This window comes from Euprymna scolopes, unplaced genomic scaffold, assembly GCF_053919585.1.
Source record: "Euprymna scolopes isolate OS-2025 unplaced genomic scaffold, ASM5391958v1 sca7, whole genome shotgun sequence".
In the NCBI taxonomy this organism is placed as follows: Eukaryota; Metazoa; Mollusca; class Cephalopoda; order Sepiida; family Sepiolidae; genus Euprymna; species Euprymna scolopes.
In genome coordinates, this window is record NW_027633768.1 from 499,919 (window position 1) to 527,796 (window position 27,878).

Genomic DNA, 27,878 nt, shown 5'->3' on the forward strand with positions numbered 1-27,878 from the left:
TTTGGGATTGCGTTTTCTGACTCTTTCCCGAGCGAGCTGGGGTCAGAATCGGGGCTGTTAACTCCTGGAGGCAGTGCAATACCAGGCCAACCCGTGGAGAAGGGGGAGCAAGCTCCTAACCCTTGACCGAGTTCCAAAAATCAGTTTAATATCGTGATCCCTCCATGCGAGGGACCTATCAGATATTAAGCTGATAAGAACAGATACTACACTTTGATCTTAGCCAGAAGAGGCCGAGAAGCGATAAAGGGGCTCCCTCCGGGGCCGGGGTCGTCAGTGGACCGGTCCGGGCGGCAAAGGTTGCGGGCAGAGCGACAACGACCCCCCTACCCCCGGCCCCTCTCTACTAGTGGAAGCGTCGATCGCAGGCAGCGGCCAAGGAGGGCCGCCCGCCCGCCTCCGTCATCCAGCTAATGAGACCAACGAACGGTCCATCCAGCCGAGCGGACCGAACCGAAAGCGAACGAAAGCAAAGCCAGCAACAACTAAGTAAAGGGAAGTAAGGACCAACAAAGTCGTTTAGTTTAGTAGTAAGATCAAAGTAGTAGTCAGTCTGTTTTTGGGATTGCGTTTTCTGACTCTTTCCCGAGCGAGCTGGGGTCAGAATCGGGGCTGTTAACTCCTGGAGGCAGTGCAATACCAGGCCAACCCGTGGAGAAGGGGGAGCAAGCTCCTAACCCTTGACCGAGTTCCAAAAATCAGTTTAATATCGTGATCCCTCCATGCGAGGGACCTATCAGATATTAAGCTGATAAGAACAGATACTACACTTTGATCTTAGCCAGAAGAGGCCGAGAAGCGATAAAGGGGCTCCCTCCGGGGCCGGGGTCGTCAGTGGACCGGTCCGGGCGGCAAAGGTTGCGGGCAGAGCGACAACGACCCCCCTACCCCCGGCCCCTCTCTACTAGTGGAAGCGTCGATCGCAGGCAGCGGCCAAGGAGGGCCGCCCGCCCGCCTCCGTCATCCAGCTAATGAGACCAACGAACGGTCCATCCAGCCGAGCGGACCGAACCGAAAGCGAACGAAAGCAAAGCCAGCAACAACTAAGTAAAGGGAAGTAAGGACCAACAAAGTCGTTTAGTTTAGTAGTAAGATCAAAGTAGTAGTCAGTCTGTTTTTGGGATTGCGTTTTCTGACTCTTTCCCGAGCGAGCTGGGGTCAGAATCGGGGCTGTTAACTCCTGGAGGCAGTGCAATACCAGGCCAACCCGTGGAGAAGGGGGAGCAAGCTCCTAACCCTTGACCGAGTTCCAAAAATCAGTTTAATATCGTGATCCCTCCATGCGAGGGACCTATCAGATATTAAGCTGATAAGAACAGATACTACACTTTGATCTTAGCCAGAAGAGGCCGAGAAGCGATAAAGGGGCTCCCTCCGGGGCCGGGGTCGTCAGTGGACCGGTCCGGGCGGCAAAGGTTGCGGGCAGAGCGACAACGACCCCCCTACCCCCGGCCCCTCTCTACTAGTGGAAGCGTCGATCGCAGGCAGCGGCCAAGGAGGGCCGCCCGCCCGCCTCCGTCATCCAGCTAATGAGACCAACGAACGGTCCATCCAGCCGAGCGGACCGAACCGAAAGCGAACGAAAGCAAAGCCAGCAACAACTAAGTAAAGGGAAGTAAGGACCAACAAAGTCGTTTAGTTTAGTAGTAAGATCAAAGTAGTAGTCAGTCTGTTTTTGGGATTGCGTTTTCTGACTCTTTCCCGAGCGAGCTGGGGTCAGAATCGGGGCTGTTAACTCCTGGAGGCAGTGCAATACCAGGCCAACCCGTGGAGAAGGGGGAGCAAGCTCCTAACCCTTGACCGAGTTCCAAAAATCAGTTTAATATCGTGATCCCTCCATGCGAGGGACCTATCAGATATTAAGCTGATAAGAACAGATACTACACTTTGATCTTAGCCAGAAGAGGCCGAGAAGCGATAAAGGGGCTCCCTCCGGGGCCGGGGTCGTCAGTGGACCGGTCCGGGCGGCAAAGGTTGCGGGCAGAGCGACAACGACCCCCCTACCCCCGGCCCCTCTCTACTAGTGGAAGCGTCGATCGCAGGCAGCGGCCAAGGAGGGCCGCCCGCCCGCCTCCGTCATCCAGCTAATGAGACCAACGAACGGTCCATCCAGCCGAGCGGACCGAACCGAAAGCGAACGAAAGCAAAGCCAGCAACAACTAAGTAAAGGGAAGTAAGGACCAACAAAGTCGTTTAGTTTAGTAGTAAGATCAAAGTAGTAGTCAGTCTGTTTTTGGGATTGCGTTTTCTGACTCTTTCCCGAGCGAGCTGGGGTCAGAATCGGGGCTGTTAACTCCTGGAGGCAGTGCAATACCAGGCCAACCCGTGGAGAAGGGGGAGCAAGCTCCTAACCCTTGACCGAGTTCCAAAAATCAGTTTAATATCGTGATCCCTCCATGCGAGGGACCTATCAGATATTAAGCTGATAAGAACAGATACTACACTTTGATCTTAGCCAGAAGAGGCCGAGAAGCGATAAAGGGGCTCCCTCCGGGGCCGGGGTCGTCAGTGGACCGGTCCGGGCGGCAAAGGTTGCGGGCAGAGCGACAACGACCCCCCTACCCCCGGCCCCTCTCTACTAGTGGAAGCGTCGATCGCAGGCAGCGGCCAAGGAGGGCCGCCCGCCCGCCTCCGTCATCCAGCTAATGAGACCAACGAACGGTCCATCCAGCCGAGCGGACCGAACCGAAAGCGAACGAAAGCAAAGCCAGCAACAACTAAGTAAAGGGAAGTAAGGACCAACAAAGTCGTTTAGTTTAGTAGTAAGATCAAAGTAGTAGTCAGTCTGTTTTTGGGATTGCGTTTTCTGACTCTTTCCCGAGCGAGCTGGGGTCAGAATCGGGGCTGTTAACTCCTGGAGGCAGTGCAATACCAGGCCAACCCGTGGAGAAGGGGGAGCAAGCTCCTAACCCTTGACCGAGTTCCAAAAATCAGTTTAATATCGTGATCCCTCCATGCGAGGGACCTATCAGATATTAAGCTGATAAGAACAGATACTACACTTTGATCTTAGCCAGAAGAGGCCGAGAAGCGATAAAGGGGCTCCCTCCGGGGCCGGGGTCGTCAGTGGACCGGTCCGGGCGGCAAAGGTTGCGGGCAGAGCGACAACGACCCCCCTACCCCCGGCCCCTCTCTACTAGTGGAAGCGTCGATCGCAGGCAGCGGCCAAGGAGGGCCGCCCGCCCGCCTCCGTCATCCAGCTAATGAGACCAACGAACGGTCCATCCAGCCGAGCGGACCGAACCGAAAGCGAACGAAAGCAAAGCCAGCAACAACTAAGTAAAGGGAAGTAAGGACCAACAAAGTCGTTTAGTTTAGTAGTAAGATCAAAGTAGTAGTCAGTCTGTTTTTGGGATTGCGTTTTCTGACTCTTTCCCGAGCGAGCTGGGGTCAGAATCGGGGCTGTTAACTCCTGGAGGCAGTGCAATACCAGGCCAACCCGTGGAGAAGGGGGAGCAAGCTCCTAACCCTTGACCGAGTTCCAAAAATCAGTTTAATATCGTGATCCCTCCATGCGAGGGACCTATCAGATATTAAGCTGATAAGAACAGATACTACACTTTGATCTTAGCCAGAAGAGGCCGAGAAGCGATAAAGGGGCTCCCTCCGGGGCCGGGGTCGTCAGTGGACCGGTCCGGGCGGCAAAGGTTGCGGGCAGAGCGACAACGACCCCCCTACCCCCGGCCCCTCTCTACTAGTGGAAGCGTCGATCGCAGGCAGCGGCCAAGGAGGGCCGCCCGCCCGCCTCCGTCATCCAGCTAATGAGACCAACGAACGGTCCATCCAGCCGAGCGGACCGAACCGAAAGCGAACGAAAGCAAAGCCAGCAACAACTAAGTAAAGGGAAGTAAGGACCAACAAAGTCGTTTAGTTTAGTAGTAAGATCAAAGTAGTAGTCAGTCTGTTTTTGGGATTGCGTTTTCTGACTCTTTCCCGAGCGAGCTGGGGTCAGAATCGGGGCTGTTAACTCCTGGAGGCAGTGCAATACCAGGCCAACCCGTGGAGAAGGGGGAGCAAGCTCCTAACCCTTGACCGAGTTCCAAAAATCAGTTTAATATCGTGATCCCTCCATGCGAGGGACCTATCAGATATTAAGCTGATAAGAACAGATACTACACTTTGATCTTAGCCAGAAGAGGCCGAGAAGCGATAAAGGGGCTCCCTCCGGGGCCGGGGTCGTCAGTGGACCGGTCCGGGCGGCAAAGGTTGCGGGCAGAGCGACAACGACCCCCCTACCCCCGGCCCCTCTCTACTAGTGGAAGCGTCGATCGCAGGCAGCGGCCAAGGAGGGCCGCCCGCCCGCCTCCGTCATCCAGCTAATGAGACCAACGAACGGTCCATCCAGCCGAGCGGACCGAACCGAAAGCGAACGAAAGCAAAGCCAGCAACAACTAAGTAAAGGGAAGTAAGGACCAACAAAGTCGTTTAGTTTAGTAGTAAGATCAAAGTAGTAGTCAGTCTGTTTTTGGGATTGCGTTTTCTGACTCTTTCCCGAGCGAGCTGGGGTCAGAATCGGGGCTGTTAACTCCTGGAGGCAGTGCAATACCAGGCCAACCCGTGGAGAAGGGGGAGCAAGCTCCTAACCCTTGACCGAGTTCCAAAAATCAGTTTAATATCGTGATCCCTCCATGCGAGGGACCTATCAGATATTAAGCTGATAAGAACAGATACTACACTTTGATCTTAGCCAGAAGAGGCCGAGAAGCGATAAAGGGGCTCCCTCCGGGGCCGGGGTCGTCAGTGGACCGGTCCGGGCGGCAAAGGTTGCGGGCAGAGCGACAACGACCCCCCTACCCCCGGCCCCTCTCTACTAGTGGAAGCGTCGATCGCAGGCAGCGGCCAAGGAGGGCCGCCCGCCCGCCTCCGTCATCCAGCTAATGAGACCAACGAACGGTCCATCCAGCCGAGCGGACCGAACCGAAAGCGAACGAAAGCAAAGCCAGCAACAACTAAGTAAAGGGAAGTAAGGACCAACAAAGTCGTTTAGTTTAGTAGTAAGATCAAAGTAGTAGTCAGTCTGTTTTTGGGATTGCGTTTTCTGACTCTTTCCCGAGCGAGCTGGGGTCAGAATCGGGGCTGTTAACTCCTGGAGGCAGTGCAATACCAGGCCAACCCGTGGAGAAGGGGGAGCAAGCTCCTAACCCTTGACCGAGTTCCAAAAATCAGTTTAATATCGTGATCCCTCCATGCGAGGGACCTATCAGATATTAAGCTGATAAGAACAGATACTACACTTTGATCTTAGCCAGAAGAGGCCGAGAAGCGATAAAGGGGCTCCCTCCGGGGCCGGGGTCGTCAGTGGACCGGTCCGGGCGGCAAAGGTTGCGGGCAGAGCGACAACGACCCCCCTACCCCCGGCCCCTCTCTACTAGTGGAAGCGTCGATCGCAGGCAGCGGCCAAGGAGGGCCGCCCGCCCGCCTCCGTCATCCAGCTAATGAGACCAACGAACGGTCCATCCAGCCGAGCGGACCGAACCGAAAGCGAACGAAAGCAAAGCCAGCAACAACTAAGTAAAGGGAAGTAAGGACCAACAAAGTCGTTTAGTTTAGTAGTAAGATCAAAGTAGTAGTCAGTCTGTTTTTGGGATTGCGTTTTCTGACTCTTTCCCGAGCGAGCTGGGGTCAGAATCGGGGCTGTTAACTCCTGGAGGCAGTGCAATACCAGGCCAACCCGTGGAGAAGGGGGAGCAAGCTCCTAACCCTTGACCGAGTTCCAAAAATCAGTTTAATATCGTGATCCCTCCATGCGAGGGACCTATCAGATATTAAGCTGATAAGAACAGATACTACACTTTGATCTTAGCCAGAAGAGGCCGAGAAGCGATAAAGGGGCTCCCTCCGGGGCCGGGGTCGTCAGTGGACCGGTCCGGGCGGCAAAGGTTGCGGGCAGAGCGACAACGACCCCCCTACCCCCGGCCCCTCTCTACTAGTGGAAGCGTCGATCGCAGGCAGCGGCCAAGGAGGGCCGCCCGCCCGCCTCCGTCATCCAGCTAATGAGACCAACGAACGGTCCATCCAGCCGAGCGGACCGAACCGAAAGCGAACGAAAGCAAAGCCAGCAACAACTAAGTAAAGGGAAGTAAGGACCAACAAAGTCGTTTAGTTTAGTAGTAAGATCAAAGTAGTAGTCAGTCTGTTTTTGGGATTGCGTTTTCTGACTCTTTCCCGAGCGAGCTGGGGTCAGAATCGGGGCTGTTAACTCCTGGAGGCAGTGCAATACCAGGCCAACCCGTGGAGAAGGGGGAGCAAGCTCCTAACCCTTGACCGAGTTCCAAAAATCAGTTTAATATCGTGATCCCTCCATGCGAGGGACCTATCAGATATTAAGCTGATAAGAACAGATACTACACTTTGATCTTAGCCAGAAGAGGCCGAGAAGCGATAAAGGGGCTCCCTCCGGGGCCGGGGTCGTCAGTGGACCGGTCCGGGCGGCAAAGGTTGCGGGCAGAGCGACAACGACCCCCCTACCCCCGGCCCCTCTCTACTAGTGGAAGCGTCGATCGCAGGCAGCGGCCAAGGAGGGCCGCCCGCCCGCCTCCGTCATCCAGCTAATGAGACCAACGAACGGTCCATCCAGCCGAGCGGACCGAACCGAAAGCGAACGAAAGCAAAGCCAGCAACAACTAAGTAAAGGGAAGTAAGGACCAACAAAGTCGTTTAGTTTAGTAGTAAGATCAAAGTAGTAGTCAGTCTGTTTTTGGGATTGCGTTTTCTGACTCTTTCCCGAGCGAGCTGGGGTCAGAATCGGGGCTGTTAACTCCTGGAGGCAGTGCAATACCAGGCCAACCCGTGGAGAAGGGGGAGCAAGCTCCTAACCCTTGACCGAGTTCCAAAAATCAGTTTAATATCGTGATCCCTCCATGCGAGGGACCTATCAGATATTAAGCTGATAAGAACAGATACTACACTTTGATCTTAGCCAGAAGAGGCCGAGAAGCGATAAAGGGGCTCCCTCCGGGGCCGGGGTCGTCAGTGGACCGGTCCGGGCGGCAAAGGTTGCGGGCAGAGCGACAACGACCCCCCTACCCCCGGCCCCTCTCTACTAGTGGAAGCGTCGATCGCAGGCAGCGGCCAAGGAGGGCCGCCCGCCCGCCTCCGTCATCCAGCTAATGAGACCAACGAACGGTCCATCCAGCCGAGCGGACCGAACCGAAAGCGAACGAAAGCAAAGCCAGCAACAACTAAGTAAAGGGAAGTAAGGACCAACAAAGTCGTTTAGTTTAGTAGTAAGATCAAAGTAGTAGTCAGTCTGTTTTTGGGATTGCGTTTTCTGACTCTTTCCCGAGCGAGCTGGGGTCAGAATCGGGGCTGTTAACTCCTGGAGGCAGTGCAATACCAGGCCAACCCGTGGAGAAGGGGGAGCAAGCTCCTAACCCTTGACCGAGTTCCAAAAATCAGTTTAATATCGTGATCCCTCCATGCGAGGGACCTATCAGATATTAAGCTGATAAGAACAGATACTACACTTTGATCTTAGCCAGAAGAGGCCGAGAAGCGATAAAGGGGCTCCCTCCGGGGCCGGGGTCGTCAGTGGACCGGTCCGGGCGGCAAAGGTTGCGGGCAGAGCGACAACGACCCCCCTACCCCCTGCCCCTCTCTACTAGTGGAAGCGTCGATCGCAGGCAGCGGCCAAGGAGGGCCGCCCGCCCGCCTCCGTCATCCAGCTAATGAGACCAACGAACGGTCCATCCAGCCGAGCGGACCGAACCGAAAGCGAACGAAAGCAAAGCCAGCAACAACTAAGTAAAGGGAAGTAAGGACCAACAAAGTCGTTTAGTTTAGTAGTAAGATCAAAGTAGTAGTCAGTCTGTTTTTGGGATTGCGTTTTCTGACTCTTTCCCGAGCGAGCTGGGGTCAGAATCGGGGCTGTTAACTCCTGGAGGCAGTGCAATACCAGGCCAACCCGTGGAGAAGGGGGAGCAAGCTCCTAACCCTTGACCGAGTTCCAAAAATCAGTTTAATATCGTGATCCCTCCATGCGAGGGACCTATCAGATATTAAGCTGATAAGAACAGATACTACACTTTGATCTTAGCCAGAAGAGGCCGAGAAGCGATAAAGGGGCTCCCTCCGGGGCCGGGGTCGTCAGTGGACCGGTCCGGGCGGCAAAGGTTGCGGGCAGAGCGACAACGACCCCCCTACCCCCGGCCCCTCTCTACTAGTGGAAGCGTCGATCGCAGGCAGCGGCCAAGGAGGGCCGCCCGCCCGCCTCCGTCATCCAGCTAATGAGACCAACGAACGGTCCATCCAGCCGAGCGGACCGAACCGAAAGCGAACGAAAGCAAAGCCAGCAACAACTAAGTAAAGGGAAGTAAGGACCAACAAAGTCGTTTAGTTTAGTAGTAAGATCAAAGTAGTAGTCAGTCTGTTTTTGGGATTGCGTTTTCTGACTCTTTCCCGAGCGAGCTGGGGTCAGAATCGGGGCTGTTAACTCCTGGAGGCAGTGCAATACCAGGCCAACCCGTGGAGAAGGGGGAGCAAGCTCCTAACCCTTGACCGAGTTCCAAAAATCAGTTTAATATCGTGATCCCTCCATGCGAGGGACCTATCAGATATTAAGCTGATAAGAACAGATACTACACTTTGATCTTAGCCAGAAGAGGCCGAGAAGCGATAAAGGGGCTCCCTCCGGGGCCGGGGTCGTCAGTGGACCGGTCCGGGCGGCAAAGGTTGCGGGCAGAGCGACAACGACCCCCCTACCCCCGGCCCCTCTCTACTAGTGGAAGCGTCGATCGCAGGCAGCGGCCAAGGAGGGCCGCCCGCCCGCCTCCGTCATCCAGCTAATGAGACCAACGAACGGTCCATCCAGCCGAGCGGACCGAACCGAAAGCGAACGAAAGCAAAGCCAGCAACAACTAAGTAAAGGGAAGTAAGGACCAACAAAGTCGTTTAGTTTAGTAGTAAGATCAAAGTAGTAGTCAGTCTGTTTTTGGGATTGCGTTTTCTGACTCTTTCCCGAGCGAGCTGGGGTCAGAATCGGGGCTGTTAACTCCTGGAGGCAGTGCAATACCAGGCCAACCCGTGGAGAAGGGGGAGCAAGCTCCTAACCCTTGACCGAGTTCCAAAAATCAGTTTAATATCGTGATCCCTCCATGCGAGGGACCTATCAGATATTAAGCTGATAAGAACAGATACTACACTTTGATCTTAGCCAGAAGAGGCCGAGAAGCGATAAAGGGGCTCCCTCCGGGGCCGGGGTCGTCAGTGGACCGGTCCGGGCGGCAAAGGTTGCGGGCAGAGCGACAACGACCCCCCTACCCCCGGCCCCTCTCTACTAGTGGAAGCGTCGATCGCAGGCAGCGGCCAAGGAGGGCCGCCCGCCCGCCTCCGTCATCCAGCTAATGAGACCAACGAACGGTCCATCCAGCCGAGCGGACCGAACCGAAAGCGAACGAAAGCAAAGCCAGCAACAACTAAGTAAAGGGAAGTAAGGACCAACAAAGTCGTTTAGTTTAGTAGTAAGATCAAAGTAGTAGTCAGTCTGTTTTTGGGATTGCGTTTTCTGACTCTTTCCCGAGCGAGCTGGGGTCAGAATCGGGGCTGTTAACTCCTGGAGGCAGTGCAATACCAGGCCAACCCGTGGAGAAGGGGGAGCAAGCTCCTAACCCTTGACCGAGTTCCAAAAATCAGTTTAATATCGTGATCCCTCCATGCGAGGGACCTATCAGATATTAAGCTGATAAGAACAGATACTACACTTTGATCTTAGCCAGAAGAGGCCGAGAAGCGATAAAGGGGCTCCCTCCGGGGCCGGGGTCGTCAGTGGACCGGTCCGGGCGGCAAAGGTTGCGGGCAGAGCGACAACGACCCCCCTACCCCCGGCCCCTCTCTACTAGTGGAAGCGTCGATCGCAGGCAGCGGCCAAGGAGGGCCGCCCGCCCGCCTCCGTCATCCAGCTAATGAGACCAACGAACGGTCCATCCAGCCGAGCGGACCGAACCGAAAGCGAACGAAAGCAAAGCCAGCAACAACTAAGTAAAGGGAAGTAAGGACCAACAAAGTCGTTTAGTTTAGTAGTAAGATCAAAGTAGTAGTCAGTCTGTTTTTGGGATTGCGTTTTCTGACTCTTTCCCGAGCGAGCTGGGGTCAGAATCGGGGCTGTTAACTCCTGGAGGCAGTGCAATACCAGGCCAACCCGTGGAGAAGGGGGAGCAAGCTCCTAACCCTTGACCGAGTTCCAAAAATCAGTTTAATATCGTGATCCCTCCATGCGAGGGACCTATCAGATATTAAGCTGATAAGAACAGATACTACACTTTGATCTTAGCCAGAAGAGGCCGAGAAGCGATAAAGGGGCTCCCTCCGGGGCCGGGGTCGTCAGTGGACCGGTCCGGGCGGCAAAGGTTGCGGGCAGAGCGACAACGACCCCCCTACCCCCGGCCCCTCTCTACTAGTGGAAGCGTCGATCGCAGGCAGCGGCCAAGGAGGGCCGCCCGCCCGCCTCCGTCATCCAGCTAATGAGACCAACGAACGGTCCATCCAGCCGAGCGGACCGAACCGAAAGCGAACGAAAGCAAAGCCAGCAACAACTAAGTAAAGGGAAGTAAGGACCAACAAAGTCGTTTAGTTTAGTAGTAAGATCAAAGTAGTAGTCAGTCTGTTTTTGGGATTGCGTTTTCTGACTCTTTCCCGAGCGAGCTGGGGTCAGAATCGGGGCTGTTAACTCCTGGAGGCAGTGCAATACCAGGCCAACCCGTGGAGAAGGGGGAGCAAGCTCCTAACCCTTGACCGAGTTCCAAAAATCAGTTTAATATCGTGATCCCTCCATGCGAGGGACCTATCAGATATTAAGCTGATAAGAACAGATACTACACTTTGATCTTAGCCAGAAGAGGCCGAGAAGCGATAAAGGGGCTCCCTCCGGGGCCGGGGTCGTCAGTGGACCGGTCCGGGCGGCAAAGGTTGCGGGCAGAGCGACAACGACCCCCCTACCCCCGGCCCCTCTCTACTAGTGGAAGCGTCGATCGCAGGCAGCGGCCAAGGAGGGCCGCCCGCCCGCCTCCGTCATCCAGCTAATGAGACCAACGAACGGTCCATCCAGCCGAGCGGACCGAACCGAAAGCGAACGAAAGCAAAGCCAGCAACAACTAAGTAAAGGGAAGTAAGGACCAACAAAGTCGTTTAGTTTAGTAGTAAGATCAAAGTAGTAGTCAGTCTGTTTTTGGGATTGCGTTTTCTGACTCTTTCCCGAGCGAGCTGGGGTCAGAATCGGGGCTGTTAACTCCTGGAGGCAGTGCAATACCAGGCCAACCCGTGGAGAAGGGGGAGCAAGCTCCTAACCCTTGACCGAGTTCCAAAAATCAGTTTAATATCGTGATCCCTCCATGCGAGGGACCTATCAGATATTAAGCTGATAAGAACAGATACTACACTTTGATCTTAGCCAGAAGAGGCCGAGAAGCGATAAAGGGGCTCCCTCCGGGGCCGGGGTCGTCAGTGGACCGGTCCGGGCGGCAAAGGTTGCGGGCAGAGCGACAACGACCCCCCTACCCCCGGCCCCTCTCTACTAGTGGAAGCGTCGATCGCAGGCAGCGGCCAAGGAGGGCCGCCCGCCCGCCTCCGTCATCCAGCTAATGAGACCAACGAACGGTCCATCCAGCCGAGCGGACCGAACCGAAAGCGAACGAAAGCAAAGCCAGCAACAACTAAGTAAAGGGAAGTAAGGACCAACAAAGTCGTTTAGTTTAGTAGTAAGATCAAAGTAGTAGTCAGTCTGTTTTTGGGATTGCGTTTTCTGACTCTTTCCCGAGCGAGCTGGGGTCAGAATCGGGGCTGTTAACTCCTGGAGGCAGTGCAATACCAGGCCAACCCGTGGAGAAGGGGGAGCAAGCTCCTAACCCTTGACCGAGTTCCAAAAATCAGTTTAATATCGTGATCCCTCCATGCGAGGGACCTATCAGATATTAAGCTGATAAGAACAGATACTACACTTTGATCTTAGCCAGAAGAGGCCGAGAAGCGATAAAGGGGCTCCCTCCGGGGCCGGGGTCGTCAGTGGACCGGTCCGGGCGGCAAAGGTTGCGGGCAGAGCGACAACGACCCCCCTACCCCCGGCCCCTCTCTACTAGTGGAAGCGTCGATCGCAGGCAGCGGCCAAGGAGGGCCGCCCGCCCGCCTCCGTCATCCAGCTAATGAGACCAACGAACGGTCCATCCAGCCGAGCGGACCGAACCGAAAGCGAACGAAAGCAAAGCCAGCAACAACTAAGTAAAGGGAAGTAAGGACCAACAAAGTCGTTTAGTTTAGTAGTAAGATCAAAGTAGTAGTCAGTCTGTTTTTGGGATTGCGTTTTCTGACTCTTTCCCGAGCGAGCTGGGGTCAGAATCGGGGCTGTTAACTCCTGGAGGCAGTGCAATACCAGGCCAACCCGTGGAGAAGGGGGAGCAAGCTCCTAACCCTTGACCGAGTTCCAAAAATCAGTTTAATATCGTGATCCCTCCATGCGAGGGACCTATCAGATATTAAGCTGATAAGAACAGATACTACACTTTGATCTTAGCCAGAAGAGGCCGAGAAGCGATAAAGGGGCTCCCTCCGGGGCCGGGGTCGTCAGTGGACCGGTCCGGGCGGCAAAGGTTGCGGGCAGAGCGACAACGACCCCCCTACCCCCGGCCCCTCTCTACTAGTGGAAGCGTCGATCGCAGGCAGCGGCCAAGGAGGGCCGCCCGCCCGCCTCCGTCATCCAGCTAATGAGACCAACGAACGGTCCATCCAGCCGAGCGGACCGAACCGAAAGCGAACGAAAGCAAAGCCAGCAACAACTAAGTAAAGGGAAGTAAGGACCAACAAAGTCGTTTAGTTTAGTAGTAAGATCAAAGTAGTAGTCAGTCTGTTTTTGGGATTGCGTTTTCTGACTCTTTCCCGAGCGAGCTGGGGTCAGAATCGGGGCTGTTAACTCCTGGAGGCAGTGCAATACCAGGCCAACCCGTGGAGAAGGGGGAGCAAGCTCCTAACCCTTGACCGAGTTCCAAAAATCAGTTTAATATCGTGATCCCTCCATGCGAGGGACCTATCAGATATTAAGCTGATAAGAACAGATACTACACTTTGATCTTAGCCAGAAGAGGCCGAGAAGCGATAAAGGGGCTCCCTCCGGGGCCGGGGTCGTCAGTGGACCGGTCCGGGCGGCAAAGGTTGCGGGCAGAGCGACAACGACCCCCCTACCCCCGGCCCCTCTCTACTAGTGGAAGCGTCGATCGCAGGCAGCGGCCAAGGAGGGCCGCCCGCCCGCCTCCGTCATCCAGCTAATGAGACCAACGAACGGTCCATCCAGCCGAGCGGACCGAACCGAAAGCGAACGAAAGCAAAGCCAGCAACAACTAAGTAAAGGGAAGTAAGGACCAACAAAGTCGTTTAGTTTAGTAGTAAGATCAAAGTAGTAGTCAGTCTGTTTTTGGGATTGCGTTTTCTGACTCTTTCCCGAGCGAGCTGGGGTCAGAATCGGGGCTGTTAACTCCTGGAGGCAGTGCAATACCAGGCCAACCCGTGGAGAAGGGGGAGCAAGCTCCTAACCCTTGACCGAGTTCCAAAAATCAGTTTAATATCGTGATCCCTCCATGCGAGGGACCTATCAGATATTAAGCTGATAAGAACAGATACTACACTTTGATCTTAGCCAGAAGAGGCCGAGAAGCGATAAAGGGGCTCCCTCCGGGGCCGGGGTCGTCAGTGGACCGGTCCGGGCGGCAAAGGTTGCGGGCAGAGCGACAACGACCCCCCTACCCCCGGCCCCTCTCTACTAGTGGAAGCGTCGATCGCAGGCAGCGGCCAAGGAGGGCCGCCCGCCCGCCTCCGTCATCCAGCTAATGAGACCAACGAACGGTCCATCCAGCCGAGCGGACCGAACCGAAAGCGAACGAAAGCAAAGCCAGCAACAACTAAGTAAAGGGAAGTAAGGACCAACAAAGTCGTTTAGTTTAGTAGTAAGATCAAAGTAGTAGTCAGTCTGTTTTTGGGATTGCGTTTTCTGACTCTTTCCCGAGCGAGCTGGGGTCAGAATCGGGGCTGTTAACTCCTGGAGGCAGTGCAATACCAGGCCAACCCGTGGAGAAGGGGGAGCAAGCTCCTAACCCTTGACCGAGTTCCAAAAATCAGTTTAATATCGTGATCCCTCCATGCGAGGGACCTATCAGATATTAAGCTGATAAGAACAGATACTACACTTTGATCTTAGCCAGAAGAGGCCGAGAAGCGATAAAGGGGCTCCCTCCGGGGCCGGGGTCGTCAGTGGACCGGTCCGGGCGGCAAAGGTTGCGGGCAGAGCGACAACGACCCCCCTACCCCCGGCCCCTCTCTACTAGTGGAAGCGTCGATCGCAGGCAGCGGCCAAGGAGGGCCGCCCCCCGCCTCCGTCATCCAGCTAATGAGACCAACGAACGGTCCATCCAGCCGAGCGGACCGAACCGAAAGCGAACGAAAGCAAAGCCAGCAACAACTAAGTAAAGGGAAGTAAGGACCAACAAAGTCGTTTAGTTTAGTAGTAAGATCAAAGTAGTAGTCAGTCTGTTTTTGGGATTGCGTTTTCTGACTCTTTCCCGAGCGAGCTGGGGTCAGAATCGGGGCTGTTAACTCCTGGAGGCAGTGCAATACCAGGCCAACCCGTGGAGAAGGGGGAGCAAGCTCCTAACCCTTGACCGAGTTCCAAAAATCAGTTTAATATCGTGATCCCTCCATGCGAGGGACCTATCAGATATTAAGCTGATAAGAACAGATACTACACTTTGATCTTAGCCAGAAGAGGCCGAGAAGCGATAAAGGGGCTCCCTCCGGGGCCGGGGTCGTCAGTGGACCGGTCCGGGCGGCAAAGGTTGCGGGCAGAGCGACAACGACCCCCCTACCCCCGGCCCCTCTCTACTAGTGGAAGCGTCGATCGCAGGCAGCGGCCAAGGAGGGCCGCCCGCCCGCCTCCGTCATCCAGCTAATGAGACCAACGAACGGTCCATCCAGCCGAGCGGACCGAACCGAAAGCGAACGAAAGCAAAGCCAGCAACAACTAAGTAAAGGGAAGTAAGGACCAACAAAGTCGTTTAGTTTAGTAGTAAGATCAAAGTAGTAGTCAGTCTGTTTTTGGGATTGCGTTTTCTGACTCTTTCCCGAGCGAGCTGGGGTCAGAATCGGGGCTGTTAACTCCTGGAGGCAGTGCAATACCAGGCCAACCCGTGGAGAAGGGGGAGCAAGCTCCTAACCCTTGACCGAGTTCCAAAAATCAGTTTAATATCGTGATCCCTCCATGCGAGGGACCTATCAGATATTAAGCTGATAAGAACAGATACTACACTTTGATCTTAGCCAGAAGAGGCCGAGAAGCGATAAAGGGGCTCCCTCCGGGGCCGGGGTCGTCAGTGGACCGGTCCGGGCGGCAAAGGTTGCGGGCAGAGCGACAACGACCCCCCTACCCCCGGCCCCTCTCTACTAGTGGAAGCGTCGATCGCAGGCAGCGGCCAAGGAGGGCCGCCCGCCCGCCTCCGTCATCCAGCTAATGAGACCAACGAACGGTCCATCCAGCCGAGCGGACCGAACCGAAAGCGAACGAAAGCAAAGCCAGCAACAACTAAGTAAAGGGAAGTAAGGACCAACAAAGTCGTTTAGTTTAGTAGTAAGATCAAAGTAGTAGTCAGTCTGTTTTTGGGATTGCGTTTTCTGACTCTTTCCCGAGCGAGCTGGGGTCAGAATCGGGGCTGTTAACTCCTGGAGGCAGTGCAATACCAGGCCAACCCGTGGAGAAGGGGGAGCAAGCTCCTAACCCTTGACCGAGTTCCAAAAATCAGTTTAATATCGTGATCCCTCCATGCGAGGGACCTATCAGATATTAAGCTGATAAGAACAGATACTACACTTTGATCTTAGCCAGAAGAGGCCGAGAAGCGATAAAGGGGCTCCCTCCGGGGCCGGGGTCGTCAGTGGACCGGTCCGGGCGGCAAAGGTTGCGGGCAGAGCGACAACGACCCCCCTACCCCCGGCCCCTCTCTACTAGTGGAAGCGTCGATCGCAGGCAGCGGCCAAGGAGGGCCGCCCGCCCGCCTCCGTCATCCAGCTAATGAGACCAACGAACGGTCCATCCAGCCGAGCGGACCGAACCGAAAGCGAACGAAAGCAAAGCCAGCAACAACTAAGTAAAGGGAAGTAAGGACCAACAAAGTCGTTTAGTTTAGTAGTAAGATCAAAGTAGTAGTCAGTCTGTTTTTGGGATTGCGTTTTCTGACTCTTTCCCGAGCGAGCTGGGGTCAGAATCGGGGCTGTTAACTCCTGGAGGCAGTGCAATACCAGGCCAACCCGTGGAGAAGGGGGAGCAAGCTCCTAACCCTTGACCGAGTTCCAAAAATCAGTTTAATATCGTGATCCCTCCATGCGAGGGACCTATCAGATATTAAGCTGATAAGAACAGATACTACACTTTGATCTTAGCCAGAAGAGGCCGAGAAGCGATAAAGGGGCTCCCTCCGGGGCCGGGGTCGTCAGTGGACCGGTCCGGGCGGCAAAGGTTGCGGGCAGAGCGACAACGACCCCCCTACCCCCGGCCCCTCTCTACTAGTGGAAGCGTCGATCGCAGGCAGCGGCCAAGGAGGGCCGCCCGCCCGCCTCCGTCATCCAGCTAATGAGACCAACGAACGGTCCATCCAGCCGAGCGGACCGAACCGAAAGCGAACGAAAGCAAAGCCAGCAACAACTAAGTAAAGGGAAGTAAGGACCAACAAAGTCGTTTAGTTTAGTAGTAAGATCAAAGTAGTAGTCAGTCTGTTTTTGGGATTGCGTTTTCTGACTCTTTCCCGAGCGAGCTGGGGTCAGAATCGGGGCTGTTAACTCCTGGAGGCAGTGCAATACCAGGCCAACCCGTGGAGAAGGGGGAGCAAGCTCCTAACCCTTGACCGAGTTCCAAAAATCAGTTTAATATCGTGATCCCTCCATGCGAGGGACCTATCAGATATTAAGCTGATAAGAACAGATACTACACTTTGATCTTAGCCAGAAGAGGCCGAGAAGCGATAAAGGGGCTCCCTCCGGGGCCGGGGTCGTCAGTGGACCGGTCCGGGCGGCAAAGGTTGCGGGCAGAGCGACAACGACCCCCCTACCCCCGGCCCCTCTCTACTAGTGGAAGCGTCGATCGCAGGCAGCGGCCAAGGAGGGCCGCCCGCCCGCCTCCGTCATCCAGCTAATGAGACCAACGAACGGTCCATCCAGCCGAGCGGACCGAACCGAAAGCGAACGAAAGCAAAGCCAGCAACAACTAAGTAAAGGGAAGTAAGGACCAACAAAGTCGTTTAGTTTAGTAGTAAGATCAAAGTAGTAGTCAGTCTGTTTTTGGGATTGCGTTTTCTGACTCTTTCCCGAGCGAGCTGGGGTCAGAATCGGGGCTGTTAACTCCTGGAGGCAGTGCAATACCAGGCCAACCCGTGGAGAAGGGGGAGCAAGCTCCTAACCCTTGACCGAGTTCCAAAAATCAGTTTAATATCGTGATCCCTCCATGCGAGGGACCTATCAGATATTAAGCTGATAAGAACAGATACTACACTTTGATCTTAGCCAGAAGAGGCCGAGAAGCGATAAAGGGGCTCCCTCCGGGGCCGGGGTCGTCAGTGGACCGGTCCGGGCGGCAAAGGTTGCGGGCAGAGCGACAACGACCCCCCTACCCCCGGCCCCTCTCTACTAGTGGAAGCGTCGATCGCAGGCAGCGGCCAAGGAGGGCCGCCCGCCCGCCTCCGTCATCCAGCTAATGAGACCAACGAACGGTCCATCCAGCCGAGCGGACCGAACCGAAAGCGAACGAAAGCAAAGCCAGCAACAACTAAGTAAAGGGAAGTAAGGACCAACAAAGTCGTTTAGTTTAGTAGTAAGATCAAAGTAGTAGTCAGTCTGTTTTTGGGATTGCGTTTTCTGACTCTTTCCCGAGCGAGCTGGGGTCAGAATCGGGGCTGTTAACTCCTGGAGGCAGTGCAATACCAGGCCAACCCGTGGAGAAGGGGGAGCAAGCTCCTAACCCTTGACCGAGTTCCAAAAATCAGTTTAATATCGTGATCCCTCCATGCGAGGGACCTATCAGATATTAAGCTGATAAGAACAGATACTACACTTTGATCTTAGCCAGAAGAGGCCGAGAAGCGATAAAGGGGCTCCCTCCGGGGCCGGGGTCGTCAGTGGACCGGTCCGGGCGGCAAAGGTTGCGGGCAGAGCGACAACGACCCCCCTACCCCCGGCCCCTCTCTACTAGTGGAAGCGTCGATCGCAGGCAGCGGCCAAGGAGGGCCGCCCGCCCGCCTCCGTCATCCAGCTAATGAGACCAACGAACGGTCCATCCAGCCGAGCGGACCGAACCGAAAGCGAACGAAAGCAAAGCCAGCAACAACTAAGTAAAGGGAAGTAAGGACCAACAAAGTCGTTTAGTTTAGTAGTAAGATCAAAGTAGTAGTCAGTCTGTTTTTGGGATTGCGTTTTCTGACTCTTTCCCGAGCGAGCTGGGGTCAGAATCGGGGCTGTTAACTCCTGGAGGCAGTGCAATACCAGGCCAACCCGTGGAGAAGGGGGAGCAAGCTCCTAACCCTTGACCGAGTTCCAAAAATCAGTTTAATATCGTGATCCCTCCATGCGAGGGACCTATCAGATATTAAGCTGATAAGAACAGATACTACACTTTGATCTTAGCCAGAAGAGGCCGAGAAGCGATAAAGGGGCTCCCTCCGGGGCCGGGGTCGTCAGTGGACCGGTCCGGGCGGCAAAGGTTGCGGGCAGAGCGACAACGACCCCCCTACCCCCGGCCCCTCTCTACTAGTGGAAGCGTCGATCGCAGGCAGCGGCCAAGGAGGGCCGCCCGCCCGCCTCCGTCATCCAGCTAATGAGACCAACGAACGGTCCATCCAGCCGAGCGGACCGAACCGAAAGCGAACGAAAGCAAAGCCAGCAACAACTAAGTAAAGGGAAGTAAGGACCAACAAAGTCGTTTAGTTTAGTAGTAAGATCAAAGTAGTAGTCAGTCTGTTTTTGGGATTGCGTTTTCTGACTCTTTCCCGAGCGAGCTGGGGTCAGAATCGGGGCTGTTAACTCCTGGAGGCAGTGCAATACCAGGCCAACCCGTGGAGAAGGGGGAGCAAGCTCCTAACCCTTGACCGAGTTCCAAAAATCAGTTTAATATCGTGATCCCTCCATGCGAGGGACCTATCAGATATTAAGCTGATAAGAACAGATACTACACTTTGATCTTAGCCAGAAGAGGCCGAGAAGCGATAAAGGGGCTCCCTCCGGGGCCGGGGTCGTCAGTGGACCGGTCCGGGCGGCAAAGGTTGCGGGCAGAGCGACAACGACCCCCCTACCCCCGGCCCCTCTCTACTAGTGGAAGCGTCGATCGCAGGCAGCGGCCAAGGAGGGCCGCCCGCCCGCCTCCGTCATCCAGCTAATGAGACCAACGAACGGTCCATCCAGCCGAGCGGACCGAACCGAAAGCGAACGAAAGCAAAGCCAGCAACAACTAAGTAAAGGGAAGTAAGGACCAACAAAGTCGTTTAGTTTAGTAGTAAGATCAAAGTAGTAGTCAGTCTGTTTTTGGGATTGCGTTTTCTGACTCTTTCCCGAGCGAGCTGGGGTCAGAATCGGGGCTGTTAACTCCTGGAGGCAGTGCAATACCAGGCCAACCCGTGGAGAAGGGGGAGCAAGCTCCTAACCCTTGACCGAGTTCCAAAAATCAGTTTAATATCGTGATCCCTCCATGCGAGGGACCTATCAGATATTAAGCTGATAAGAACAGATACTACACTTTGATCTTAGCCAGAAGAGGCCGAGAAGCGATAAAGGGGCTCCCTCCGGGGCCGGGGTCGTCAGTGGACCGGTCCGGGCGGCAAAGGTTGCGGGCAGAGCGACAACGACCCCCCTACCCCCGGCCCCTCTCTACTAGTGGAAGCGTCGATCGCAGGCAGCGGCCAAGGAGGGCCGCCCGCCCGCCTCCGTCATCCAGCTAATGAGACCAACGAACGGTCCATCCAGCCGAGCGGACCGAACCGAAAGCGAACGAAAGCAAAGCCAGCAACAACTAAGTAAAGGGAAGTAAGGACCAACAAAGTCGTTTAGTTTAGTAGTAAGATCAAAGTAGTAGTCAGTCTGTTTTTGGGATTGCGTTTTCTGACTCTTTCCCGAGCGAGCTGGGGTCAGAATCGGGGCTGTTAACTCCTGGAGGCAGTGCAATACCAGGCCAACCCGTGGAGAAGGGGGAGCAAGCTCCTAACCCTTGACCGAGTTCCAAAAATCAGTTTAATATCGTGATCCCTCCATGCGAGGGACCTATCAGATATTAAGCTGATAAGAACAGATACTACACTTTGATCTTAGCCAGAAGAGGCCGAGAAGCGATAAAGGGGCTCCCTCCGGGGCCGGGGTCGTCAGTGGACCGGTCCGGGCGGCAAAGGTTGCGGGCAGAGCGACAACGACCCCCCTACCCCCGGCCCCTCTCTACTAGTGGAAGCGTCGATCGCAGGCAGCGGCCAAGGAGGGCCGCCCGCCCGCCTCCGTCATCCAGCTAATGAGACCAACGAACGGTCCATCCAGCCGAGCGGACCGAACCGAAAGCGAACGAAAGCAAAGCCAGCAACAACTAAGTAAAGGGAAGTAAGGACCAACAAAGTCGTTTAGTTTAGTAGTAAGATCAAAGTAGTAGTCAGTCTGTTTTTGGGATTGCGTTTTCTGACTCTTTCCCGAGCGAGCTGGGGTCAGAATCGGGGCTGTTAACTCCTGGAGGCAGTGCAATACCAGGCCAACCCGTGGAGAAGGGGGAGCAAGCTCCTAACCCTTGACCGAGTTCCAAAAATCAGTTTAATATCGTGATCCCTCCATGCGAGGGACCTATCAGATATTAAGCTGATAAGAACAGATACTACACTTTGATCTTAGCCAGAAGAGGCCGAGAAGCGATAAAGGGGCTCCCTCCGGGGCCGGGGTCGTCAGTGGACCGGTCCGGGCGGCAAAGGTTGCGGGCAGAGCGACAACGACCCCCCTACCCCCGGCCCCTCTCTACTAGTGGAAGCGTCGATCGCAGGCAGCGGCCAAGGAGGGCCGCCCGCCCGCCTCCGTCATCCAGCTAATGAGACCAACGAACGGTCCATCCAGCCGAGCGGACCGAACCGAAAGCGAACGAAAGCAAAGCCAGCAACAACTAAGTAAAGGGAAGTAAGGACCAACAAAGTCGTTTAGTTTAGTAGTAAGATCAAAGTAGTAGTCAGTCTGTTTTTGGGATTGCGTTTTCTGACTCTTTCCCGAGCGAGCTGGGGTCAGAATCGGGGCTGTTAACTCCTGGAGGCAGTGCAATACCAGGCCAACCCGTGGAGAAGGGGGAGCAAGCTCCTAACCCTTGACCGAGTTCCAAAAATCAGTTTAATATCGTGATCCCTCCATGCGAGGGACCTATCAGATATTAAGCTGATAAGAACAGATACTACACTTTGATCTTAGCCAGAAGAGGCCGAGAAGCGATAAAGGGGCTCCCTCCGGGGCCGGGGTCGTCAGTGGACCGGTCCGGGCGGCAAAGGTTGCGGGCAGAGCGACAACGACCCCCCTACCCCCGGCCCCTCTCTACTAGTGGAAGCGTCGATCGCAGGCAGCGGCCAAGGAGGGCCGCCCGCCCGCCTCCGTCATCCAGCTAATGAGACCAACGAACGGTCCATCCAGCCGAGCGGACCGAACCGAAAGCGAACGAAAGCAAAGCCAGCAACAACTAAGTAAAGGGAAGTAAGGACCAACAAAGTCGTTTAGTTTAGTAGTAAGATCAAAGTAGTAGTCAGTCTGTTTTTGGGATTGCGTTTTCTGACTCTTTCCCGAGCGAGCTGGGGTCAGAATCGGGGCTGTTAACTCCTGGAGGCAGTGCAATACCAGGCCAACCCGTGGAGAAGGGGGAGCAAGCTCCTAACCCTTGACCGAGTTCCAAAAATCAGTTTAATATCGTGATCCCTCCATGCGAGGGACCTATCAGATATTAAGCTGATAAGAACAGATACTACACTTTGATCTTAGCCAGAAGAGGCCGAGAAGCGATAAAGGGGCTCCCTCCGGGGCCGGGGTCGTCAGTGGACCGGTCCGGGCGGCAAAGGTTGCGGGCAGAGCGACAACGACCCCCCTACCCCCGGCCCCTCTCTACTAGTGGAAGCGTCGATCGCAGGCAGCGGCCAAGGAGGGCCGCCCGCCCGCCTCCGTCATCCAGCTAATGAGACCAACGAACGGTCCATCCAGCCGAGCGGACCGAACCGAAAGCGAACGAAAGCAAAGCCAGCAACAACTAAGTAAAGGGAAGTAAGGACCAACAAAGTCGTTTAGTTTAGTAGTAAGATCAAAGTAGTAGTCAGTCTGTTTTTGGGATTGCGTTTTCTGACTCTTTCCCGAGCGAGCTGGGGTCAGAATCGGGGCTGTTAACTCCTGGAGGCAGTGCAATACCAGGCCAACCCGTGGAGAAGGGGGAGCAAGCTCCTAACCCTTGACCGAGTTCCAAAAATCAGTTTAATATCGTGATCCCTCCATGCGAGGGACCTATCAGATATTAAGCTGATAAGAACAGATACTACACTTTGATCTTAGCCAGAAGAGGCCGAGAAGCGATAAAGGGGCTCCCTCCGGGGCCGGGGTCGTCAGTGGACCGGTCCGGGCGGCAAAGGTTGCGGGCAGAGCGACAACGACCCCCCTACCCCCGGCCCCTCTCTACTAGTGGAAGCGTCGATCGCAGGCAGCGGCCAAGGAGGGCCGCCCGCCCGCCTCCGTCATCCAGCTAATGAGACCAACGAACGGTCCATCCAGCCGAGCGGACCGAACCGAAAGCGAACGAAAGCAAAGCCAGCAACAACTAAGTAAAGGGAAGTAAGGACCAACAAAGTCGTTTAGTTTAGTAGTAAGATCAAAGTAGTAGTCAGTCTGTTTTTGGGATTGCGTTTTCTGACTCTTTCCCGAGCGAGCTGGGGTCAGAATCGGGGCTGTTAACTCCTGGAGGCAGTGCAATACCAGGCCAACCCGTGGAGAAGGGGGAGCAAGCTCCTAACCCTTGACCGAGTTCCAAAAATCAGTTTAATATCGTGATCCCTCCATGCGAGGGACCTATCAGATATTAAGCTGATAAGAACAGATACTACACTTTGATCTTAGCCAGAAGAGGCCGAGAAGCGATAAAGGGGCTCCCTCCGGGGCCGGGGTCGTCAGTGGACCGGTCCGGGCGGCAAAGGTTGCGGGCAGAGCGACAACGACCCCCCTACCCCCGGCCCCTCTCTACTAGTGGAAGCGTCGATCGCAGGCAGCGGCCAAGGAGGGCCGCCCGCCCGCCTCCGTCATCCAGCTAATGAGACCAACGAACGGTCCATCCAGCCGAGCGGACCGAACCGAAAGCGAACGAAAGCAAAGCCAGCAACAACTAAGTAAAGGGAAGTAAGGACCAACAAAGTCGTTTAGTTTAGTAGTAAGATCAAAGTAGTAGTCAGTCTGTTTTTGGGATTGCGTTTTCTGACTCTTTCCCGAGCGAGCTGGGGTCAGAATCGGGGCTGTTAACTCCTGGAGGCAGTGCAATACCAGGCCAACCCGTGGAGAAGGGGGAGCAAGCTCCTAACCCTTGACCGAGTTCCAAAAATCAGTTTAATATCGTGATCCCTCCATGCGAGGGACCTATCAGATATTAAGCTGATAAGAACAGATACTACACTTTGATCTTAGCCAGAAGAGGCCGAGAAGCGATAAAGGGGCTCCCTCCGGGGCCGGGGTCGTCAGTGGACCGGTCCGGGCGGCAAAGGTTGCGGGCAGAGCGACAACGACCCCCCTACCCCCGGCCCCTCTCTACTAGTGGAAGCGTCGATCGCAGGCAGCGGCCAAGGAGGGCCGCCCGCCCGCCTCCGTCATCCAGCTAATGAGACCAACGAACGGTCCATCCAGCCGAGCGGACCGAACCGAAAGCGAACGAAAGCAAAGCCAGCAACAACTAAGTAAAGGGAAGTAAGGACCAACAAAGTCGTTTAGTTTAGTAGTAAGATCAAAGTAGTAGTCAGTCTGTTTTTGGGATTGCGTTTTCTGACTCTTTCCCGAGCGAGCTGGGGTCAGAATCGGGGCTGTTAACTCCTGGAGGCAGTGCAATACCAGGCCAACCCGTGGAGAAGGGGGAGCAAGCTCCTAACCCTTGACCGAGTTCCAAAAATCAGTTTAATATCGTGATCCCTCCATGCGAGGGACCTATCAGATATTAAGCTGATAAGAACAGATACTACACTTTGATCTTAGCCAGAAGAGGCCGAGAAGCGATAAAGGGGCTCCCTCCGGGGCCGGGGTCGTCAGTGGACCGGTCCGGGCGGCAAAGGTTGCGGGCAGAGCGACAACGACCCCCCTACCCCCGGCCCCTCTCTACTAGTGGAAGCGTCGATCGCAGGCAGCGGCCAAGGAGGGCCGCCCGCCCGCCTCCGTCATCCAGCTAATGAGACCAACGAACGGTCCATCCAGCCGAGCGGACCGAACCGAAAGCGAACGAAAGCAAAGCCAGCAACAACTAAGTAAAGGGAAGTAAGGACCAACAAAGTCGTTTAGTTTAGTAGTAAGATCAAAGTAGTAGTCAGTCTGTTTTTGGGATTGCGTTTTCTGACTCTTTCCCGAGCGAGCTGGGGTCAGAATCGGGGCTGTTAACTCCTGGAGGCAGTGCAATACCAGGCCAACCCGTGGAGAAGGGGGAGCAAGCTCCTAACCCTTGACCGAGTTCCAAAAATCAGTTTAATATCGTGATCCCTCCATGCGAGGGACCTATCAGATATTAAGCTGATAAGAACAGATACTACACTTTGATCTTAGCCAGAAGAGGCCGAGAAGCGATAAAGGGGCTCCCTCCGGGGCCGGGGTCGTCAGTGGACCGGTCCGGGCGGCAAAGGTTGCGGGCAGAGCGACAACGACCCCCCTACCCCCGGCCCCTCTCTACTAGTGGAAGCGTCGATCGCAGGCAGCGGCCAAGGAGGGCCGCCCGCCCGCCTCCGTCATCCAGCTAATGAGACCAACGAACGGTCCATCCAGCCGAGCGGACCGAACCGAAAGCGAACGAAAGCAAAGCCAGCAACAACTAAGTAAAGGGAAGTAAGGACCAACAAAGTCGTTTAGTTTAGTAGTAAGATCAAAGTAGTAGTCAGTCTGTTTTTGGGATTGCGTTTTCTGACTCTTTCCCGAGCGAGCTGGGGTCAGAATCGGGGCTGTTAACTCCTGGAGGCAGTGCAATACCAGGCCAACCCGTGGAGAAGGGGGAGCAAGCTCCTAACCCTTGACCGAGTTCCAAAAATCAGTTTAATATCGTGATCCCTCCATGCGAGGGACCTATCAGATATTAAGCTGATAAGAACAGATACTACACTTTGATCTTAGCCAGAAGAGGCCGAGAAGCGATAAAGGGGCTCCCTCCGGGGCCGGGGTCGTCAGTGGACCGGTCCGGGCGGCAAAGGTTGCGGGCAGAGCGACAACGACCCCCCTACCCCCGGCCCCTCTCTACTAGTGGAAGCGTCGATCGCAGGCAGCGGCCAAGGAGGGCCGCCCGCCCGCCTCCGTCATCCAGCTAATGAGACCAACGAACGGTCCATCCAGCCGAGCGGACCGAACCGAAAGCGAACGAAAGCAAAGCCAGCAACAACTAAGTAAAGGGAAGTAAGGACCAACAAAGTCGTTTAGTTTAGTAGTAAGATCAAAGTAGTAGTCAGTCTGTTTTTGGGATTGCGTTTTCTGACTCTTTCCCGAGCGAGCTGGGGTCAGAATCGGGGCTGTTAACTCCTGGAGGCAGTGCAATACCAGGCCAACCCGTGGAGAAGGGGGAGCAAGCTCCTAACCCTTGACCGAGTTCCAAAAATCAGTTTAATATCGTGATCCCTCCATGCGAGGGACCTATCAGATATTAAGCTGATAAGAACAGATACTACACTTTGATCTTAGCCAGAAGAGGCCGAGAAGCGATAAAGGGGCTCCCTCCGGGGCCGGGGTCGTCAGTGGACCGGTCCGGGCGGCAAAGGTTGCGGGCAGAGCGACAACGACCCCCCTACCCCCGGCCCCTCTCTACTAGTGGAAGCGTCGATCGCAGGCAGCGGCCAAGGAGGGCCGCCCGCCCGCCTCCGTCATCCAGCTAATGAGACCAACGAACGGTCCATCCAGCCGAGCGGACCGAACCGAAAGCGAACGAAAGCAAAGCCAGCAACAACTAAGTAAAGGGAAGTAAGGACCAACAAAGTCGTTTAGTTTAGTAGTAAGATCAAAGTAGTAGTCAGTCTGTTTTTGGGATTGCGTTTTCTGACTCTTTCCCGAGCGAGCTGGGGTCAGAATCGGGGCTGTTAACTCCTGGAGGCAGTGCAATACCAGGCCAACCCGTGGAGAAGGGGGAGCAAGCTCCTAACCCTTGACCGAGTTCCAAAAATCAGTTTAATATCGTGATCCCTCCATGCGAGGGACCTATCAGATATTAAGCTGATAAGAACAGATACTACACTTTGATCTTAGCCAGAAGAGGCCGAGAAGCGATAAAGGGGCTCCCTCCGGGGCCGGGGTCGTCAGTGGACCGGTCCGGGCGGCAAAGGTTGCGGGCAGAGCGACAACGACCCCCCTACCCCCGGCCCCTCTCTACTAGTGGAAGCGTCGATCGCAGGCAGCGGCCAAGGAGGGCCGCCCGCCCGCCTCCGTCATCCAGCTAATGAGACCAACGAACGGTCCATCCAGCCGAGCGGACCGAACCGAAAGCGAACGAAAGCAAAGCCAGCAACAACTAAGTAAAGGGAAGTAAGGACCAACAAAGTCGTTTAGTTTAGTAGTAAGATCAAAGTAGTAGTCAGTCTGTTTTTGGGATTGCGTTTTCTGACTCTTTCCCGAGCGAGCTGGGGTCAGAATCGGGGCTGTTAACTCCTGGAGGCAGTGCAATACCAGGCCAACCCGTGGAGAAGGGGGAGCAAGCTCCTAACCCTTGACCGAGTTCCAAAAATCAGTTTAATATCGTGATCCCTCCATGCGAGGGACCTATCAGATATTAAGCTGATAAGAACAGATACTACACTTTGATCTTAGCCAGAAGAGGCCGAGAAGCGATAAAGGGGCTCCCTCCGGGGCCGGGGTCGTCAGTGGACCGGTCCGGGCGGCAAAGGTTGCGGGCAGAGCGACAACGACCCCCCTACCCCCGGCCCCTCTCTACTAGTGGAAGCGTCGATCGCAGGCAGCGGCCAAGGAGGGCCGCCCGCCCGCCTCCGTCATCCAGCTAATGAGACCAACGAACGGTCCATCCAGCCGAGCGGACCGAACCGAAAGCGAACGAAAGCAAAGCCAGCAACAACTAAGTAAAGGGAAGTAAGGACCAACAAAGTCGTTTAGTTTAGTAGTAAGATCAAAGTAGTAGTCAGTCTGTTTTTGGGATTGCGTTTTCTGACTCTTTCCCGAGCGAGCTGGGGTCAGAATCGGGGCTGTTAACTCCTGGAGGCAGTGCAATACCAGGCCAACCCGTGGAGAAGGGGGAGCAAGCTCCTAACCCTTGACCGAGTTCCAAAAATCAGTTTAATATCGTGATCCCTCCATGCGAGGGACCTATCAGATATTAAGCTGATAAGAACAGATACTACACTTTGATCTTAGCCAGAAGAGGCCGAGAAGCGATAAAGGGGCTCCCTCCGGGGCCGGGGTCGTCAGTGGACCGGTCCGGGCGGCAAAGGTTGCGGGCAGAGCGACAACGACCCCCCTACCCCCGGCCCCTCTCTACTAGTGGAAGCGTCGATCGCAGGCAGCGGCCAAGGAGGGCCGCCCGCCCGCCTCCGTCATCCAGCTAATGAGACCAACGAACGGTCCATCCAGCCGAGCGGACCGAACCGAAAGCGAACGAAAGCAAAGCCAGCAACAACTAAGTAAAGGGAAGTAAGGACCAACAAAGTCGTTTAGTTTAGTAGTAAGAT

General features: G+C 55.2%; 50 non-coding genes across 50 annotated transcripts; all 50 read right to left on the minus strand.

The window, feature by feature from the left end:
* Positions 1-44: 44 nt before the first annotated feature.
* On the minus strand, positions 45-245 carry LOC145275300 (U2 spliceosomal RNA). The gene has a single exon (XR_013867141.1). It is a non-coding gene; the product is annotated as a U2 spliceosomal RNA (small nuclear RNA).
* A 357-nt stretch (positions 246-602) lies between these two features.
* LOC145275301 (U2 spliceosomal RNA) lies at positions 603-803 on the minus strand. The gene has a single exon (XR_013867142.1). It is a non-coding gene; the product is annotated as a U2 spliceosomal RNA (small nuclear RNA).
* Positions 804-1,160: 357 nt separating this feature from the next.
* LOC145275302 (U2 spliceosomal RNA) lies at positions 1,161-1,361 on the minus strand. The gene has a single exon (XR_013867143.1). It is a non-coding gene; the product is annotated as a U2 spliceosomal RNA (small nuclear RNA).
* A 357-nt stretch (positions 1,362-1,718) lies between these two features.
* On the minus strand, positions 1,719-1,919 carry LOC145275303 (U2 spliceosomal RNA). Its single transcript, XR_013867144.1, has one exon. It is a non-coding gene; the product is annotated as a U2 spliceosomal RNA (small nuclear RNA).
* Positions 1,920-2,276: 357 nt separating this feature from the next.
* On the minus strand, positions 2,277-2,477 carry LOC145275304 (U2 spliceosomal RNA). Its single transcript, XR_013867145.1, has one exon. It is a non-coding gene; the product is annotated as a U2 spliceosomal RNA (small nuclear RNA).
* A 357-nt stretch (positions 2,478-2,834) lies between these two features.
* Positions 2,835-3,035, minus strand: LOC145275305 (U2 spliceosomal RNA). Its single transcript, XR_013867146.1, has one exon. It is a non-coding gene; the product is annotated as a U2 spliceosomal RNA (small nuclear RNA).
* Positions 3,036-3,392: 357 nt separating this feature from the next.
* On the minus strand, positions 3,393-3,593 carry LOC145275306 (U2 spliceosomal RNA). The gene has a single exon (XR_013867147.1). It is a non-coding gene; the product is annotated as a U2 spliceosomal RNA (small nuclear RNA).
* A 357-nt stretch (positions 3,594-3,950) lies between these two features.
* Positions 3,951-4,151, minus strand: LOC145275307 (U2 spliceosomal RNA). Its single transcript, XR_013867148.1, has one exon. It is a non-coding gene; the product is annotated as a U2 spliceosomal RNA (small nuclear RNA).
* Positions 4,152-4,508: 357 nt separating this feature from the next.
* LOC145275309 (U2 spliceosomal RNA) lies at positions 4,509-4,709 on the minus strand. Its single transcript, XR_013867150.1, has one exon. It is a non-coding gene; the product is annotated as a U2 spliceosomal RNA (small nuclear RNA).
* Positions 4,710-5,066: 357 nt separating this feature from the next.
* LOC145275311 (U2 spliceosomal RNA) lies at positions 5,067-5,267 on the minus strand. Its single transcript, XR_013867151.1, has one exon. It is a non-coding gene; the product is annotated as a U2 spliceosomal RNA (small nuclear RNA).
* Positions 5,268-5,624: 357 nt separating this feature from the next.
* Positions 5,625-5,825, minus strand: LOC145275312 (U2 spliceosomal RNA). Its single transcript, XR_013867152.1, has one exon. It is a non-coding gene; the product is annotated as a U2 spliceosomal RNA (small nuclear RNA).
* A 357-nt stretch (positions 5,826-6,182) lies between these two features.
* LOC145275313 (U2 spliceosomal RNA) lies at positions 6,183-6,383 on the minus strand. Its single transcript, XR_013867153.1, has one exon. It is a non-coding gene; the product is annotated as a U2 spliceosomal RNA (small nuclear RNA).
* Positions 6,384-6,740: 357 nt separating this feature from the next.
* LOC145275314 (U2 spliceosomal RNA) lies at positions 6,741-6,941 on the minus strand. The gene has a single exon (XR_013867154.1). It is a non-coding gene; the product is annotated as a U2 spliceosomal RNA (small nuclear RNA).
* A 357-nt stretch (positions 6,942-7,298) lies between these two features.
* LOC145275316 (U2 spliceosomal RNA) lies at positions 7,299-7,499 on the minus strand. The gene has a single exon (XR_013867156.1). It is a non-coding gene; the product is annotated as a U2 spliceosomal RNA (small nuclear RNA).
* Positions 7,500-7,856: 357 nt separating this feature from the next.
* LOC145275317 (U2 spliceosomal RNA) lies at positions 7,857-8,057 on the minus strand. Its single transcript, XR_013867157.1, has one exon. It is a non-coding gene; the product is annotated as a U2 spliceosomal RNA (small nuclear RNA).
* Positions 8,058-8,414: 357 nt separating this feature from the next.
* On the minus strand, positions 8,415-8,615 carry LOC145275318 (U2 spliceosomal RNA). Its single transcript, XR_013867158.1, has one exon. It is a non-coding gene; the product is annotated as a U2 spliceosomal RNA (small nuclear RNA).
* Positions 8,616-8,972: 357 nt separating this feature from the next.
* LOC145275319 (U2 spliceosomal RNA) lies at positions 8,973-9,173 on the minus strand. Its single transcript, XR_013867159.1, has one exon. It is a non-coding gene; the product is annotated as a U2 spliceosomal RNA (small nuclear RNA).
* A 357-nt stretch (positions 9,174-9,530) lies between these two features.
* LOC145275320 (U2 spliceosomal RNA) lies at positions 9,531-9,731 on the minus strand. The gene has a single exon (XR_013867160.1). It is a non-coding gene; the product is annotated as a U2 spliceosomal RNA (small nuclear RNA).
* A 357-nt stretch (positions 9,732-10,088) lies between these two features.
* LOC145275323 (U2 spliceosomal RNA) lies at positions 10,089-10,289 on the minus strand. Its single transcript, XR_013867162.1, has one exon. It is a non-coding gene; the product is annotated as a U2 spliceosomal RNA (small nuclear RNA).
* A 357-nt stretch (positions 10,290-10,646) lies between these two features.
* On the minus strand, positions 10,647-10,847 carry LOC145275324 (U2 spliceosomal RNA). The gene has a single exon (XR_013867163.1). It is a non-coding gene; the product is annotated as a U2 spliceosomal RNA (small nuclear RNA).
* Positions 10,848-11,204: 357 nt separating this feature from the next.
* Positions 11,205-11,405, minus strand: LOC145275325 (U2 spliceosomal RNA). The gene has a single exon (XR_013867164.1). It is a non-coding gene; the product is annotated as a U2 spliceosomal RNA (small nuclear RNA).
* A 357-nt stretch (positions 11,406-11,762) lies between these two features.
* On the minus strand, positions 11,763-11,963 carry LOC145275326 (U2 spliceosomal RNA). The gene has a single exon (XR_013867165.1). It is a non-coding gene; the product is annotated as a U2 spliceosomal RNA (small nuclear RNA).
* A 357-nt stretch (positions 11,964-12,320) lies between these two features.
* LOC145275327 (U2 spliceosomal RNA) lies at positions 12,321-12,521 on the minus strand. Its single transcript, XR_013867166.1, has one exon. It is a non-coding gene; the product is annotated as a U2 spliceosomal RNA (small nuclear RNA).
* A 357-nt stretch (positions 12,522-12,878) lies between these two features.
* LOC145275328 (U2 spliceosomal RNA) lies at positions 12,879-13,079 on the minus strand. The gene has a single exon (XR_013867167.1). It is a non-coding gene; the product is annotated as a U2 spliceosomal RNA (small nuclear RNA).
* A 357-nt stretch (positions 13,080-13,436) lies between these two features.
* On the minus strand, positions 13,437-13,637 carry LOC145275329 (U2 spliceosomal RNA). The gene has a single exon (XR_013867168.1). It is a non-coding gene; the product is annotated as a U2 spliceosomal RNA (small nuclear RNA).
* Positions 13,638-13,994: 357 nt separating this feature from the next.
* On the minus strand, positions 13,995-14,195 carry LOC145275330 (U2 spliceosomal RNA). The gene has a single exon (XR_013867169.1). It is a non-coding gene; the product is annotated as a U2 spliceosomal RNA (small nuclear RNA).
* A 356-nt stretch (positions 14,196-14,551) lies between these two features.
* Positions 14,552-14,752, minus strand: LOC145275331 (U2 spliceosomal RNA). The gene has a single exon (XR_013867170.1). It is a non-coding gene; the product is annotated as a U2 spliceosomal RNA (small nuclear RNA).
* A 357-nt stretch (positions 14,753-15,109) lies between these two features.
* LOC145275333 (U2 spliceosomal RNA) lies at positions 15,110-15,310 on the minus strand. Its single transcript, XR_013867171.1, has one exon. It is a non-coding gene; the product is annotated as a U2 spliceosomal RNA (small nuclear RNA).
* Positions 15,311-15,667: 357 nt separating this feature from the next.
* LOC145275335 (U2 spliceosomal RNA) lies at positions 15,668-15,868 on the minus strand. Its single transcript, XR_013867173.1, has one exon. It is a non-coding gene; the product is annotated as a U2 spliceosomal RNA (small nuclear RNA).
* A 357-nt stretch (positions 15,869-16,225) lies between these two features.
* On the minus strand, positions 16,226-16,426 carry LOC145275336 (U2 spliceosomal RNA). Its single transcript, XR_013867174.1, has one exon. It is a non-coding gene; the product is annotated as a U2 spliceosomal RNA (small nuclear RNA).
* Positions 16,427-16,783: 357 nt separating this feature from the next.
* Positions 16,784-16,984, minus strand: LOC145275337 (U2 spliceosomal RNA). Its single transcript, XR_013867175.1, has one exon. It is a non-coding gene; the product is annotated as a U2 spliceosomal RNA (small nuclear RNA).
* A 357-nt stretch (positions 16,985-17,341) lies between these two features.
* On the minus strand, positions 17,342-17,542 carry LOC145275338 (U2 spliceosomal RNA). The gene has a single exon (XR_013867176.1). It is a non-coding gene; the product is annotated as a U2 spliceosomal RNA (small nuclear RNA).
* Positions 17,543-17,899: 357 nt separating this feature from the next.
* LOC145275339 (U2 spliceosomal RNA) lies at positions 17,900-18,100 on the minus strand. The gene has a single exon (XR_013867177.1). It is a non-coding gene; the product is annotated as a U2 spliceosomal RNA (small nuclear RNA).
* Positions 18,101-18,457: 357 nt separating this feature from the next.
* On the minus strand, positions 18,458-18,658 carry LOC145275340 (U2 spliceosomal RNA). The gene has a single exon (XR_013867178.1). It is a non-coding gene; the product is annotated as a U2 spliceosomal RNA (small nuclear RNA).
* Positions 18,659-19,015: 357 nt separating this feature from the next.
* Positions 19,016-19,216, minus strand: LOC145275341 (U2 spliceosomal RNA). The gene has a single exon (XR_013867179.1). It is a non-coding gene; the product is annotated as a U2 spliceosomal RNA (small nuclear RNA).
* Positions 19,217-19,573: 357 nt separating this feature from the next.
* Positions 19,574-19,774, minus strand: LOC145275342 (U2 spliceosomal RNA). Its single transcript, XR_013867180.1, has one exon. It is a non-coding gene; the product is annotated as a U2 spliceosomal RNA (small nuclear RNA).
* Positions 19,775-20,131: 357 nt separating this feature from the next.
* Positions 20,132-20,332, minus strand: LOC145275344 (U2 spliceosomal RNA). The gene has a single exon (XR_013867181.1). It is a non-coding gene; the product is annotated as a U2 spliceosomal RNA (small nuclear RNA).
* A 357-nt stretch (positions 20,333-20,689) lies between these two features.
* Positions 20,690-20,890, minus strand: LOC145275345 (U2 spliceosomal RNA). The gene has a single exon (XR_013867182.1). It is a non-coding gene; the product is annotated as a U2 spliceosomal RNA (small nuclear RNA).
* Positions 20,891-21,247: 357 nt separating this feature from the next.
* Positions 21,248-21,448, minus strand: LOC145275347 (U2 spliceosomal RNA). Its single transcript, XR_013867184.1, has one exon. It is a non-coding gene; the product is annotated as a U2 spliceosomal RNA (small nuclear RNA).
* A 357-nt stretch (positions 21,449-21,805) lies between these two features.
* LOC145275348 (U2 spliceosomal RNA) lies at positions 21,806-22,006 on the minus strand. The gene has a single exon (XR_013867185.1). It is a non-coding gene; the product is annotated as a U2 spliceosomal RNA (small nuclear RNA).
* Positions 22,007-22,363: 357 nt separating this feature from the next.
* On the minus strand, positions 22,364-22,564 carry LOC145275350 (U2 spliceosomal RNA). The gene has a single exon (XR_013867186.1). It is a non-coding gene; the product is annotated as a U2 spliceosomal RNA (small nuclear RNA).
* A 357-nt stretch (positions 22,565-22,921) lies between these two features.
* Positions 22,922-23,122, minus strand: LOC145275351 (U2 spliceosomal RNA). The gene has a single exon (XR_013867187.1). It is a non-coding gene; the product is annotated as a U2 spliceosomal RNA (small nuclear RNA).
* Positions 23,123-23,479: 357 nt separating this feature from the next.
* LOC145275352 (U2 spliceosomal RNA) lies at positions 23,480-23,680 on the minus strand. The gene has a single exon (XR_013867188.1). It is a non-coding gene; the product is annotated as a U2 spliceosomal RNA (small nuclear RNA).
* A 357-nt stretch (positions 23,681-24,037) lies between these two features.
* Positions 24,038-24,238, minus strand: LOC145275353 (U2 spliceosomal RNA). The gene has a single exon (XR_013867189.1). It is a non-coding gene; the product is annotated as a U2 spliceosomal RNA (small nuclear RNA).
* Positions 24,239-24,595: 357 nt separating this feature from the next.
* Positions 24,596-24,796, minus strand: LOC145275354 (U2 spliceosomal RNA). The gene has a single exon (XR_013867190.1). It is a non-coding gene; the product is annotated as a U2 spliceosomal RNA (small nuclear RNA).
* Positions 24,797-25,153: 357 nt separating this feature from the next.
* LOC145275356 (U2 spliceosomal RNA) lies at positions 25,154-25,354 on the minus strand. The gene has a single exon (XR_013867191.1). It is a non-coding gene; the product is annotated as a U2 spliceosomal RNA (small nuclear RNA).
* Positions 25,355-25,711: 357 nt separating this feature from the next.
* Positions 25,712-25,912, minus strand: LOC145275357 (U2 spliceosomal RNA). Its single transcript, XR_013867192.1, has one exon. It is a non-coding gene; the product is annotated as a U2 spliceosomal RNA (small nuclear RNA).
* A 357-nt stretch (positions 25,913-26,269) lies between these two features.
* On the minus strand, positions 26,270-26,470 carry LOC145275358 (U2 spliceosomal RNA). Its single transcript, XR_013867193.1, has one exon. It is a non-coding gene; the product is annotated as a U2 spliceosomal RNA (small nuclear RNA).
* Positions 26,471-26,827: 357 nt separating this feature from the next.
* On the minus strand, positions 26,828-27,028 carry LOC145275360 (U2 spliceosomal RNA). Its single transcript, XR_013867195.1, has one exon. It is a non-coding gene; the product is annotated as a U2 spliceosomal RNA (small nuclear RNA).
* Positions 27,029-27,385: 357 nt separating this feature from the next.
* On the minus strand, positions 27,386-27,586 carry LOC145275361 (U2 spliceosomal RNA). Its single transcript, XR_013867196.1, has one exon. It is a non-coding gene; the product is annotated as a U2 spliceosomal RNA (small nuclear RNA).
* Positions 27,587-27,878: the final 292 nt, after the last annotated feature.